This window comes from Microcaecilia unicolor, chromosome 5 (genome assembly GCF_901765095.1).
Source record: "Microcaecilia unicolor chromosome 5, aMicUni1.1, whole genome shotgun sequence".
Classification (NCBI taxonomy): domain Eukaryota; kingdom Metazoa; phylum Chordata; class Amphibia; order Gymnophiona; family Siphonopidae; genus Microcaecilia; species Microcaecilia unicolor.
In genome coordinates this window covers 109,814,000-109,829,258 of record NC_044035.1, presented here as the reverse complement: position 1 = coordinate 109,829,258, position 15,259 = coordinate 109,814,000, and positions in this window count along the sequence as shown.

Sequence of the window (15,259 nt, the reverse complement as noted above, 5' to 3'; positions counted from 1 at the left end):
GGTGAGTCCAGCTCTCGGCTGCTTCAACTCTCGGTGGCCATTTTGAAATGCCGAGAGCCAGACTCGTAGTGGTAGTTTGCCTGTTTTGACACATTAAACTACATGTTACTGAATTTTACTGTAAGAGAGAATGGGTGGAGAGTAGACGTGGAAGCGTTAGCCAGCTAGAGAGTTACACTTACCACATTCTAACTGACTAATGCAAATTTAACCCAGAACCATTTACCACCTCCTAAACTGGAGACCGTAAGTGCTTCTGCATTAACCAGAAACAAGAACTGCATGTTAATCTGGATGTTAGTGTATGACCTGCAACAAAAATATTGAGATTGCCCCTTCTTAATGCAGCATTAGTTTTGAGCTCGCCATCTGTTAAAATCCCATGTTATAACGCATTAAACCCAAAACATAGCACTTTATTGTAGAAGTGTGCCTTAGAGTGGACATCTTCATGTTGTCCAGATGCATGCAGAAGCAGAAACTCTGGCTGAGGACTCAGACATCATAAGCTGCTGTGATATGTAAGTACCACATTCATCAGCCTCTGTTAGCATAGACATTATCTGACCTTGAGTTTGCATAGAAAGAATTATGAGAAAACTTGCACCTTGAGAAATATAAGAACATAAGAACAGCCATACTGGATCAGTTCAATGGTCCATCTAGCCCAGTATCCTGCTTCCAACAGTGGCCAATCCAGGTCACAAGTACCTGGCAGAATCCTAATTAGTAGCAACATACCATGCTACCAATCTCAGGGCAAGCAATGGTTTCCCCCATGCCCATCTCAATAACGCCTATGGAAGTTTCTTCCAGGAACTTGTCCAAATCTTTTTAAAACCCAGATACGCTACCTGCTGTAATCACATCCTCTAGCAATGAGTTTCAGACCTTATGCATGTACTGTACCACATACAGTTGGTGAATAGCTATTCTAACTTTCTTACCAAAATTATCCAGTAATCAAAAATCTTTCTTCACATTAGTATTAGAGAAATCTCTGCATTTCTTGGCTTTCTTCATAACTGCTTGCAACATTATTGAAGAGTACAACAACTGAACTATATGAGCTGAACTAGTGCTTGTTTCAAAGATGTCGGAAAAATCTTCTCATGGAAAGAATGGACTAGCATAACTTTCAAAAAAAGAATATGCCGACATTCAGACTGTGAGAGGGAGCCCAGCTAACTCATTTTTTGTAAAACGTCCAAAGTCGGGCTTAGACATCATATAAAAAATGCCCCTCATAGGGTGTAAGCAAAGATGGAACATATGATAGAATAAGAAGAATTAGAAAATAAGGGGGGAGGGTAATCTTAAGAAAGTTGTACAAGAAGTCAGAAAGGTGCTTGAGCATTAAATCAGCTAGGGTAGGAGTAGATAAACACGTCCTGCTACAGTATGTGCACCCAGTGTTTAAAAAAACAGACTATGACTGTGTGGAATGCATGGTGAAAGTTATACCAGTGCATTCACTACAACAATTCCCATGCTACTTGTACTGAAGTAAAGAACTGTGATTGGAAGATTTTGCCAAAGTATTCCTTCTGTCTTCTGTTCACTCTGTTAAAATGTAGGAAAATGCTGTTCTGCATGACCTCTCTATGCAGATAATGAGCTCACAGGTCATTAGGAGGGAATATGACTGTTGACAGTATTATAGGCTCAGCCATTGCTTCTCCAGCTGGAGTTCAGAGCATTAAGCTGGCAAAAGATGAAACTCTGCTGCTGTGATATAGATAGATATATAGATAGATATAGATATAGATATAGATATAGATAGATAGATAGATAGATAGATAGATAGATAGATAGATAGATAGATAGATAGATAGATTGTTGTGTGCATCAATATATCTATCTATCTATCTATCTATCTATCTATCTATCTATCTATCTATCCTTCTAGATAGATAGATAGATAGATAGATCCTGAGAACAGTAAGCACAAAAATATGATGTACGGATTATAGAAAAAAATACTGTCAAAGGTCAGACCACCCAAAATTATTTTCAGGTTGTTTCACCTTCAACTCTGCAAAAATCTGCCAAGGAAAAGTGACAAAAGCCAGATCTCTATTACTACATTCTCCTTGGCCTTTGGTGTGTAATTGGGTTTATATTTACCACACCATCTGGATTTAATTTAACTGGTGCAAGAAAACTTTGTAACTGTTTTAATTTACTCATTAAAACTCAGTTCTCAGTCTGCTTTACACTGTAAAACTTTCTTAAAATATTTCTTAGGTCTGTTTAGTGCATTTTTTTCTATGGTTTACATATTGCCAAATGTTTAGAAGCTATAACAAAAAGGAAAGTTAGCCAACAGGTTGTAAGTGACATTTTTATTAGACAACAGCACCATAACTCAAAACAGTCTTCTGACTTACTTTCAAGAGCTCTGCTCCTTTCCCAAGACCAAAAGGATATATGTCAAAAAACCATGGGTATAATTTGTATGATGAGCTGCAAAAAAAAAAAAAAAAAGATTCTTGTGGCTGTGATAAAATACACCAAAAAGTATAGCACTCAATTAAAAATCTTCACTTTAAAATTAAAATATAAACATGCATTATTAATGCTGTTTCAAATATATTATAAAAGAAGGTGAGTACTGAGAAGAAAGATCTGTGATTATTTCCTGATAGAAAGCCTCTGACAACATACTAATTCCACCCTCTATATTTTAGAAATTCTCAGGGAGAAGTCTGTTGTGTAATGATGTATCGGAGTAAAGAAGAAAGGTGCCCTTTTACTAAGCCGCATAAGCGTCTACACATGCTACATGTGCCAAAATGGTGTTACTGCCTGGTTACCGCGTGTCTCTTGCAGTAATTTCATTTTTGGCGTACGTCTAATATGCGTAGCTAAAAATTAATTTTTATTTTCATACATGCATATCGGATGCGCACTAAGTGGTATTTGACACATGTAGGTCATTACCGCTTGGTTACCATGTGAGACTTTACCACTAGGTCAATGGCTGGTGGTAAGGTCGCAGACCCAAAATGGACAGGCGGCAATTTTGATTTTGCCACATGTCAATTTTTGGTAAAAATTAAAAAGGGTCGTTTTTAAAGGCGCGCTGAAAAATGGATTGGCGCACACTCAAAACCCGCGCCTACGCTACCGCAAGCCATTTTTCGGTGCACCTTAGTAAAAGAACCCCAAAAAAGAGGTAAAAGCCAAGGGAGTGGAAGACACCAAGTCCAAAGACACAAGCTGCAAGGACATTTAGTTAAAATGCTCCAAACTGTTTATTCACCAATGATCAATACAGGTAAAACCTTTGTCATGGGTCCTGTATAAAGCCAATGAATAGGCCGTTCTCATCTGTTTAATAAAAAATTACCATCCTCTCATTAGTAGTAACCTCCTAATGCAGTTTACTCTGCACCTAGTAGTCAAACCAAAGTGTTTAGAGTTTGGAACATTTCAACTAAATGTCCTTGAAGTTTGTGTTTTTGGGCTTGTGGTTTTGGTGTCTTCCATTCCCCTGGTTTTTGCTTGTTGCGCTCTGTGAAAGATTTTGTGTGTGTGTGGGGTGGGGTTGGAACAAAAAGAGGTGACAATCCCACAAGAATTGCACAAGGCTGATGAGTGGAAGCACAAAAAAGCAAAGAAAAAACAAAGCAAAAAAAAAATAATTGTGAGCCCTTTTCAGAAGCCGTGATAGGCATTAGCACGCACCTAACCAGCATCAAAAGTGTACCGCAGGAAGTGCTTAGGCATCCTATGGTAAGTGTCATTTTAGCGTGTACTAATCCAGGCCCAGCCACTTTCCCTCCAGGCCCGCCCAGCCAACGTCCGCCCTGCCCCGGGTGTCAGCAGGTGGGGGGGGGGGGGGGGGAGTGCTCCGCTGGTGCCGCAGTCCCCACCTGCCTACCTGCCAGCTCCATCGACGAGCAGATGACCCTTTTCTGCCACCCGGCATCCAGCCTTAAAAAAAAAACCCTGGTAAAATGCCTCGCGTCTGCTCTGTGCTGCTATAAGTAAAGTGAGCAAATCGCCTCGTCGCATCAGCCCTTCCTTCACTGTGTCTCACCCTCGCGGAAATAGGAAGTTACATCAGAGGGTGGGACACAGTGAAGGAAGGGCCGATGCGACGAGGCAATTTGCTCACTTTACTTATAGCAGCGCAGAGCAGAGCAGATGCGAGGTGTTTCACCGGGGTTTTTATTTTTAAGGCTGGATGCCGGGTGGCAGAAGAGGGTCGTCTGCTCGTCGATGGAGCTGGTAGGTAGGCAGGTGGGGACTGGGTCATGCAGGGGGGCTCAGATGGGAGAAGGGGTCTGTGTGGGGTGGGGCTCAGATGGGAGAAGGGGACTGGGTCTGGGAGGGGAGGGACTCAGATGGGAGAAGGGGACTGGGTCTGGGTGGGGTGGGGTGGGGCTTAGATGGGAAAAGGGGACTGGGTCTGGGGTCTGAGAAGGGGGCAGGAGGAAGAATGGGGCCATGCCTGTGGCAGGTGGGAGAATGGGTCTGGGGCTGAAAAGGGGGGCCCTAATGCAAGGCATGTGGATGAAGGGAACTGGGGACTGAAAAGGATGGTAGGTGGGATAAGGGGGTTAGTACTGGAACTGGGGGCTGAAAAGGGGCAGGGGCTGAATGTGCGGACTGGGGCCTGGAAAGGGGACAGGGAGAAGTGGCTGGGGTTGAAGCTCGGGACTGGTGGGAGAAAAGGGCTGGGGTTGAAACTGTGGACTGGGGGCTGAAAAGGGGACAGAGAGAAGTGGCTGAGGGCTGAAGCTCCAGACTGGTGGGAGAAAAGGGCTGGGGCTGAAACTGGGGACTGGGGGCTGAAAAGGGGACAGGGAGAAGTGGCTGGGGGCTGAAGCTCCGGACTGGTGGGAGAAAAGGGCTGGGGCTGAAACTGGGGACTGGTGGGATAGTGGGGCTGAAACTGGGGGCTGAAAAGGAGGGGCAGGTGGGAGATGTGGGCTGGGGCTGGAACTAGGGGCAGGTGGGATAATGGGGCTGGAACTGGGGGTCGAAAAGAAGGGACAGTGAGAGGGAGGGCAGACCCTGGATGGATGGATGGGAGAGGGAGGGCAAATGGTGGATTGAAGGGGCAGACAGAAAGGGCAGACAGTGGATGGAAGGGACGGCAGAGAGGGCAGACACTGGATGGCAGAGAGAGAGCGAAGATAGATGCTGGATGGAAGGAAAACAGTGAAAAGAAGATGAGGAAAGCAGAAACCAGAGACAACAAACTGTAAATAAAATATATATTTTTATTTTTTTGCTTTAGGATAAAGTAGTATTGTAGATGTGTTAATAAATGTTTATAAGCTGAACATGTAAATAAGGTAATCTTTTTATTGGACTAATTTTAATACATTTTGACTAACTTTCGGAGAACAAAACCCCCTTCCTCAGGTCAGGATAGGATACTGTAACAGCACTATACTATATTGACCTGAGGATGGAGGTTTTGGCCTCTGAAAGCTAAATGTATTAGTCCAATAAAATGTTATTATTTTATTTTCTTTATTTGTTTTATTTCTATTTGTTAATTTGTAAAGTGGTGATTGGTATTTGTTAGGTTTTTTTTTTCAAATTTACATCTGCTGTCTTTATATTTTGCACAGTACTAGGGGACATTTTCTGTTTCTGTGGTGTTGCATCGTATGCAGAGTCTGGCATCTTGGGGGTTCAGTTTAATTTTTGTCTAAATAGAAAGTTTATGATTACTTATTCTATAGTGGATTAGGGTGTATCTGTGTTTGTGAAAAAGACATGGCTTTCAGTTGGCATTGACTGTGCAGGATCAATGATCTGTACTATTCTGTCTGGTTTCGTTTTACAATAGGTGAATTGATGTTCTAGTGCTTACTGTAGTGTTTAAGATGCTTTCCTTTTCCTTGTGTGACTTGTAGAAATTACTGCTTATGGTATGCTAGAATTGCTCTGTAGGTCCTGAGTGTTTTGTATTCTCGGTATGCCTAGTACTGGAGTTTGGAGGGGAGTGTTAAAAAATGACCAGCCCCGGGTGTCAACTAACTTTGATCGCTGTCGCTGCCTTTTCTCCCGCGGCTGATGCCAAACTATGGGGGAGGGGAAAGGGCAGGGTTGATGCTGAGCTGCAGTTCAGGGTGGAGATTTTGGGACAGTCCTACATTTCTGACCACCCCATTGTTATGAGACTTGTAGCACTGATTTCCATGGGCAGAATCAGGCACTGCAAATCTCACACTGATTTGGGTTATAAAGTTTAAATCAGGACTGCACAAAATCTCAAGCCTGGAACTGGGTAATTTGCCATCTCTGTGATTTCTAATTTTTTGTGTTTTATTCTGCAATTTGTAAGGGTGGTCTGTGTTCTGCATGTGACCGATGTGAAAGATTCTGTGTGCATGTAGGTCATGTGGGGATCTATATGAGTCTGACTTCTCTGGCTTTTTAAATGGGAATGTCAGTTTCAGAATTTACCTGTTTTATGAATACAGCTTAATCAGGCATTTTCATTTGTTACAAAGCAAAGTTTGAAGGATATGTGCCATTGACATGTTTACTATGGTAAATGGAGTTCGCTCAGAGGAGAGAAAGGTGAGTAGTGGAGTGCCTCAGGGATCGGTGCTGGGGCCGATTCTATTCAATATATTTGTGAGTGATATTGCCGAAGGCTTACAAGGTAAAGTTTGCCTTTTTGCGGATGACACCAAGATTTGCAACAGAGTGGACACCCCGGAGGGAGTGGAAAGCATGAAAAAAGATCTGCGGAAGCTAGAAGAATGGTCTAACATTTGGCAATTAAAATTCAATGTGAAGAAATGCAAAGTAATGCACTTAGGGAGTAGAAATCCACGGGAGACGTATGTGTTAGGCGGTGAGAGTCTGATATGTACTGAGGGGGAGAGGGATCTTGGGGTGATAGTATCTGAGGACCTGAAGGCGATGAAACAGTGTGAGAAGGCGGTGGCCGTAGCTAGAAGATTGCTAGGCTGTATATAGAGAGGTGTGACCAGCAGAAGAAAAGAGGTTTTAATACCCCTGTATAAGACGTTGGTGAGGCCCCACCTGGAGTATTGTGTTCAATTTTGGAGGCCGTATCTTGTGAAGGATGTTTAAAAAATGGAAGCGGTGCAAAGAAAAGCTACGAGAATGGTATGGGATTTGCGTTATGTATGGGGAGAGACTTCTTGACCTGAACATGTATACCCTGGAGGAAAGGAGAAACAGGGGTGATATGATACAGACGTTCAAATATTTGAAAGGTATTAATCTGCAAACAAACCTTTTCCGGAGAAGGGAAGGCGGTAGAACTAGAGGACATGAAATGAGATTGAAGGGGGGAAGACTCAAGAAAAATGTCAGGAAGTATGTTTTCACGGAGAGAGTTGTGGATGCTTGGAATGCCCTCCCGCGGGAGGTGGTGGAGAGGAAAACGGTAACGGAATTCAAACATGCGTGGGATAAACATAAAGGAATTCTGCTCAAAAGGAAGGGATCCCCAGAAGCTTAGCCGGTGGTGGGAGGCAGGGCTGGTGGTTGGGAGGTGGGGATAGTGCTGGGCAGACTTATACGGTCTGTGCCCTGAAAAAGACAGGTACAAATCAAGGTAAGGTATATACAAAAAATGACACATGTGAGTTTATCTTGTTGGGCAGACTGGGTGGACCGTGCAGGTCTTTTTCTGCCGTCATCTACTATGTTACTATGACATGTTTGCCTTATAGCAGTCATATTTGATCAAGTTTAAGATATGGGATAAAATCATGGTGTTCCATGAACCAGGTTTGTGTTAATGCAGTAAAGCTGTTGCACAGACTGTTTACTTAGAAATCCATCATCAAGTGCACTCTAAGGCATTATTAAGGAGTATCCCAAGAAACACTTCTCACACCTAGTGCCCACCCATATTAGCTCTGGGCCCACCCAAAATGTCAGGTCTGGCTACGCCACTGCTCCTGAGTCAGGCAAAACACAGATATGTGTTGAGTCTGGCAACATTTTTATTTGTATTGCAAGCCTTTGTCTGCATGTAATTGAATCAGGCAATCTGCTTTTATATTTTAGAGGTTAAAACTTTTTAAAAATCATTATTGGGTTTTTTTTGTCTGTTCCGTGAATGGTTATGTGACATAAATTCATAATTTAGAGGGTGGAATGGTTAAGTAGGGAACAGTTGTTTGACCATTTACAGTGTTATCCTGTTCCCCTCCTTCCTTCCCCAGCACTTCAACTCACATTGACACATGGCTAAAGGAGTCCAGGGGGCAATAAGGGTATGAGAAATCATTATTCAATCTTGCCCCATAAGCTGTTGGCTTAAAAAATGGTGCCAGCTGACTTCTTGTGCCCTTATTTGGCAATCTGACCCCTATGGTAATACTGCAAGGCTACCGTAATGGTCAACCTGTGACATTTGAAGCTGGCAGCCTATGGCATGGGAGCAAGTAGGAATCACTTTAGTTCCCATCCTCACAATCAGGGTGATGAGGGAAGAGAGCAGGTAGGCCAGGCCAAGTTGACCCTCAGAATTATCTAGTAAAGGGATAGGGCTTTGAGGAGGTGAGTGAATTAATCTTTTTATTCCTATATTAAGGCTGGGGAGGGGGCATCAGGCCCACTGGGCTACTAGGGCATTTAGGTGTCCCCTGGGTAAAGGGTCTTGGGGATGCCCCATTTGGGTCAATGGACCCTATAATTATCTTCATGCTGCCACTGCACAAAGAGAGCTGTTTTCATTTTTCTGCCAGCGCTTGAAAATATAACTACAGCTCTTGAGGTGTGGATATTTTTTCTACAACAACAGGCCCATGAAGCCTTTTTCATCGGCTTGTTTTTGCATTAATGAGCTACTTTGTATGATTTTGCATTGCAGTGACTCATTAATGCTAAATTTACAAAACATTTTCATACAAAGTGGATTTTGCCTGTCAGTTTATGACTGCAAAGTGTACTTTTGTGAAGAGATTTTGCAAAAGTGCTCATGATGTGAAAAACAGCACAGGAAATCTGCAATTTGGATTTGTTTTGTGTGTTTCTAGACATTTTGGGCTAGATTCAAGGCACCCAAAATTAGGTGCTGGGATGATCTGCACAAAGCTAGTATTATGTAAAGGATGTTCTGCACAGAGTGACCTTTCTAGAATACAAGCTTAACATGGATCATCCCAGCATCAACACTTACACCTGCCAAAGATTGGTATAAATACTGGTGCCCAATTGATGACAGTTAGGTGTGCAAATCCAGGTATTTCATAATATTTTGTTTAAATATTGGGAATGCCCCTGACCCCTCCATGCCCCTCTAGTGGCCACACCTCCTTTGGAGTTGTGTGCTATGGAATTTAGTGGCACATAGGGCAGATCTGCGTGTAACTCCTAATTACTGCCAATTAAGTGTTTGTTAAGTCCCAATACTTGATCGTTAGCACCTAATTGACTAATGTGCAGATCTGGGATCTGTGCCCAAATTTGGGCGACCTGTATAGAATGTTGGAGTTTGTGCTATTTTTTTATGCATAATGGGGGGAATTCTAATTGGCATGAAAAATCCACGCAGTTAGCATGATTCTATAAACTATGCCTAAAGTTATGGGTGGTTTATAGAATATGTTCTCACACCATTCTCGTGACTAAAATTTAAGTGCGCCTATTTAGGCCACCTAAAACCAGGCCTAAATACCTGCGCCTAAGTTAGACACAGATTGGGTGTATTCTATAATACTGCGCATAGTTTTTTGAAACACCCACAACCTGCCTATTCCATGTATCTGGCCACACACTCTTTTTAACTGCATACATTAGAATTTACACGCACCATGTTATAGAATACGCCTAGAAAGTTCTGCACATTAATTCTAAATAAAGCCATTTAGTGCCACTAATTGGTTGTTAAGTACCAATTATTGGTGCTGATTGGCGTGTTAATCAATTAAGTTGTGCGCGCAATTTGGCCATGCAGCCAAATTAGCATGCACAACTAAAGGCGCCATATACAGAATTTGGGGGAATGCACTTTTGGAAAATCACTATTCACTTTAGTATACGGGGCCCTAAGTATCCCTCCAGGAGTGAGTTGAGAAGTCCTGCTCTTAACTATGTGACTGCAGATAATTATAAATCAGGAGATGGGGAAGAGAAACATAGGCAAGACCATTGAGAACATATGTGTCTCAATATTTTTTAAATCCTTCAAGACTTGGTATGTTTACCATATGCTATTAAGCAAGTCTGTTTTCCATAGCTATTTCTCAACCTTCTGAACTCTCAGGTCCAAAAGCAAAACTTCTATCTACTTGATCTCCAAAACAATACAAAGTATAAATAAAGGTAAATTATGGGCAAAATGCCTGAGGGAAAATGTAAGGGACAAGGGACACGGTTAGCTATGTTGCTGCTTTTAAAACTACAATTGGCAAAGATTTAGAAAACTTGGGGGTATGCTTTAAAAAAATGGCACTAGCTAACGTTGATGAATATGTTGCTACTGATTGAATCTGAGTTCAGATAAACTTCAGGACAATGAGGAAACCTGAGGCCACAGCAAGGAAACAGTTGGGTAGGATGTGAGAGATCTGAGTAGCAGATAGTACAATCCTCAGGGGAAGAAGCTTATTTTGAGGACTTGGAATGCATTTTGGAATACTGGAAGCAATTCAGAAATCAGCCATTTTAGTGTGCACTATCTTTTAATCTTCCCTTCACAAACAACTTGCATGCAAACTGAGCCCTTACCTTTGTCTAATGAAAAGGAAACATATGTGAAATCTGATACCTTTCCTTGTCCAGACCTACACAAGCTCACCTAGTGTCAAATATAACATGCGGGCCCTTAGTCAGTACCTTCATTTCACCTGTCTGTCAGCTACATCATGTAGAGTGATATTAATATGGTGAATCTAATATTCAGTTACTTGTAATGAACCCATTAACTTTCCTTTTATTCCTTTTTTAAATAATCTACAGAAAGAGGAAAGAAATAACAGTGGCAAGATTTTTTTCCCAGAGCTATACGTAAGTGTAGTGTAGGCTTAAAGAGTAGAGAACTGGATTGAGGGCACTAGATGCAATCTATTTGGATTTCCTCATAGGAGGTTCGTGAACAAATTGAATGGGCTGAATTTAGGATCTAAAGCTGATGAATGGATTAGAAATTGATTGACACAGAGGGTGGTAGTGAATGGAATTCACTCAGAGGAAAGAAAGTTGAGTAGTGGAGTATCTCAAGGATCGGTATTGGGGCCAGTTGTATTCAATATATTTGTGAGCAACATTGCTGAAGGATTAGAAGGAAAAGTTTGCCTTTCTGTAAATGACACAAAAATTCACAACAGAGTGGGTTTCCTGGAGGAAGCGGACAACATGAGAAGTGATCTGAAAAAATTAAAGGAATGGTTTAATGTTTGCAGCTAAAATTTAATGTGAAAAAGGGCAGAGTGATGCACATGGAGTATAGAAACCTAAAAGAGCTATATTTTCTAGGGGGTGAGAGGCTATTGAGACAAAAACAGAAGAAATAGTCCACCACAGAACAAACACAAGAGCAGCATCAGCTGCTGTTGAGATGCTATTGAGCACATACCAAGAGAGGGATCTTGGGTTGATAGTGTCAGAGAATCTTAAGGCGACAAAGCAATGCATAATGATTCTAGACTGCATAGAGGCATATCTAGTAGAAGAAAGGAGGTATTAATGTCCCTGCACAAGTCATCGGTGAGTCCCCATTTGGAGTATTCTTGCTAAGGACATCAAAAGATGAGGTGGTTCAGAGGAAGGTGTTAAAATGATATGGAGCTTATGCAGTGGTGTGCTGGTAAATGTTTAACAACAGGCTCTCTCCCCGGTCCCCCTCTGCGCCCCCCCATCCCCCTCTGTGCCCCCCCAAAATTGCAGAGCTGGCTATGGCCGGGGAGAGAGCCGGGGGGGGGGGGGGGCAATGCATTACTCCAGGAAAAAAAATTAAATGATCTCAGGTTCCAATCTAATTCATGTTTAATGTGCAATAAAATACCATGTTGAGCACCTGATTCTCAAAGTGATCATATTCCAAACACTATAATGAAAATAAAATGATTTTTTTTGTACCTTTGTTGTCCGGTGACTTTGTTTTTCTGATCATGCTGGCCCAGTATCCGATTCTGCTGCTATCTGTCCTCTTAAATCCGTTTCCAGGGCTTCCTTTGCATTTCTTTCTTTCTTTCCTTTCCTCCTTTCTTCTTCATCTCCGGTCCTCCGCAGACTTGACTGTCCAGTGGATCCAGCTTCTGCCTATTTTCTTCATCCATGAGCAGTTTTTCTCCTCTCTTCCTTTTCCCTTATCTCATCTCCTTCCTCATTCTTCCCTCCCCTCCATCCTTGTCCAGCATTTCTTCTCTCTCCCCTGCCCTCCCCTCCATCCGCCCTTGTACAGCAACCCTCCTCTCCCCTGCCCTCCATCCACCCATGTCCAGCAACCCTCCTCTCTCCCCTGCCCCCCTCCAGCCACCCATGCCCAGCGACTCTCCTCTCTCCCCTGCCCCCCTCCATCCACCCATGCCCAGTGACTCCTTTCTCTCCCCTGCCCCCCTCCTCCAGCCACCCATGTCCAGCAACTCCCTTCTCTCTCCTGCCCCCCCCCCCCTCAGCCACCGAGGTTGTCCAGCAGATGCTTTGGGGCAGGCAGGAAAGATCCCCAGTCTTTCCTGCCCGCTGCTGGCACTGATTCTCCCCCGCTGCCGGATCGCTCTTCAAAATGGCTGCCGAGACTTACAAGGGTGGCCTCCAAGACTTCAGCAGAAGTCTCGCGAGGCCGCCGCTGGAAGTCTCGGTGGCCATTTTTAAAGAGCGATCCGGCAGCAGGGGAGGGTCAGCGCCGGCAGTGGGCAGGCAAGACTGGTTCCATAGTCCCACAGACCCCGCAATCCTCCAAACGTGCCCACCAAAATACAAAATCACGCACTGGACAAGAAATGGAAAAAAAAGAGGAGGCGGAATAGCCATCATATACAAACCTGAATACACTATCACAATCACGGGCGAATCCATCTCACCACAACTTGAAATTGCATCGACTAGAATCAACCATTCAAGCCTAATAGGACACCTCAACACAATCCTATTCTACAGGCCACCAGGTAAATGGCAAGACGCCCAAACACAACTCTTGGATTTCATTTCGAATTCCTGCGTATCAGCCTCAAACATCCTCATACTAGGCGACATCAACCTACACCTAGAAGATGACACCTTACCAAGTACAAGAGAATTCAAAGAATTCCTAAAACTCTGGGATCTGCAAACACCTAACATACAACCAACTCACGAAAAAGGACACACACTAGATATCATAACGAATAGATTAGAACCGGACTCAACTATCATACTCGCTAATACAAGATGGACACCAACACCATGGTCAGACCACCATAGAGCAAATGTCACTCTCTGCTGGCAAAAAACACAATTAAACACGAATAATAAACATGAGCGAACAACCTACACAACGAGAGGGAAAATAGACCCCTCAACATTCTGGCAACAGATCTACCAGAACGAATGGACTACAAACGCTGACACCATCCAATTCCTCCAAGAATGGGATGACATAAGCACAACAACATTAGACAAAATCGCCCCAGTCCAAACCAGAACAACACACAGGAAAAACGCAAATCCATGGTTCACCGAAGAGCTGAAAAAACTAAAAACACAAGTCAGGAGACTAGAACGAGCCTGGAACAAAAAGAGAGACGAACAAACACTAAATGACTGGAAACTACTTCGGAGAAAATACAAATATACCATAAAACAGACAAAAAGACTTCACTACAAAACATTAATAGGACCAAACTACAAAGACACACATAAACTCTTCAACCTCGTGAACAAACTATTAGACACCTCACCAGTTACAACCAACGACAAAGATACACCAAGTGTCGACAACCTAGCGACATACTTCAAGGAGAAAATTATACTACTACGGCACAAGATACCCACCAGCCCTACAGAATACACCACTCTTCTAGACTGCCTAGATCCAGAAGAAGGAATATTCCCAGCAGACAGAACCTGGACCGAATTTGAACAACTGCTAGAAGACCTCATCTCTAAAACTCTTAAAAGATATGCTAAATCCAACTGCAAACTAGACATATGTCCAAACAGCCTCATGAAATCCGCTCCCCAGAAATTCATAATAGACCTAACAAACCACGTAAACTACATGCTACAAAATGGACTCTTCCCAAAAGAAAAAGGAAAAATCTTGCTCACCCCTATTCCTAAAGATACAAAGAAAAACACGAGCGAAATAACCAACTACAGGCCAATAGCATCTATACCACTAATAACCAAGTTAACTGAAGGTATGGTAACTAAACAACTCACAAACTACCTAGATAAACACTCAATACTGCATGACGCCCAATCAGGATTCCGATCGAATCATAGCACAGAAACAGTATTAATCACCCTTATGACCAAATTCAAACAAATCATCGCAACTGGCAACAATATACTCCTCCTACAATTTGACATGTCAAGCGCCTTCGACATGGTAGATCATGGAATCCTGCTACACATACTCGAACATTTTGGCATAGGAGGAAATGTCCTGAACTGGTTCAAGGGGTTCTTAACCCTACGTTCGTATCAAGTCACATCTAATTCAACCACGTCCAAGGCATGGACACCTGTATGTGGAGTCCCACAAGGATCACCTCTTTCACCAACCATTTTCAACCTAATGATGATCCCTTTAGCAAAACTCTTATCAAACCATAAGCTCAACCCGTATATATACGCCGATGATGTAACAATATACATCCCATTCAAACAAGACACCAAAGAAATCTCCAACGAAATCAATCAAAGTCTACACGTCATGAACACATGGACAGACGCATTCCGCCTGAAATTAAACGCAGAAAAAACCCGATGCCTGATACTCACCTCCCAATACAACACAAATGAATTCAGCGCTATAAACACACCAACCCTAAACCTCCCAGTCTCAGAAACACTAAAAATCCTTGGAGTCACCATCGACCGCCACCTAACACTCGAAACCCACGCAAACAATACAACCAAGAAGATGTTCTACGGCATGTGAAAATTGAAAAGGATAAGACCATTCTTTCCAAGATTCGTCTTCCGCAGCCTAGTGCAATCCCTCGTCCTCAGCCACCTGGATTACTGCAACTCACTATACGCGGGCTGCAAAGAGCAAATAATGAGGAAACTTCAAACAGCCCAGAACACAGCAGCCAGGCTCATCCTCGGAAAACCAAGATACGAAAGGGCGAAACCACTACGAGAGAAATTACAT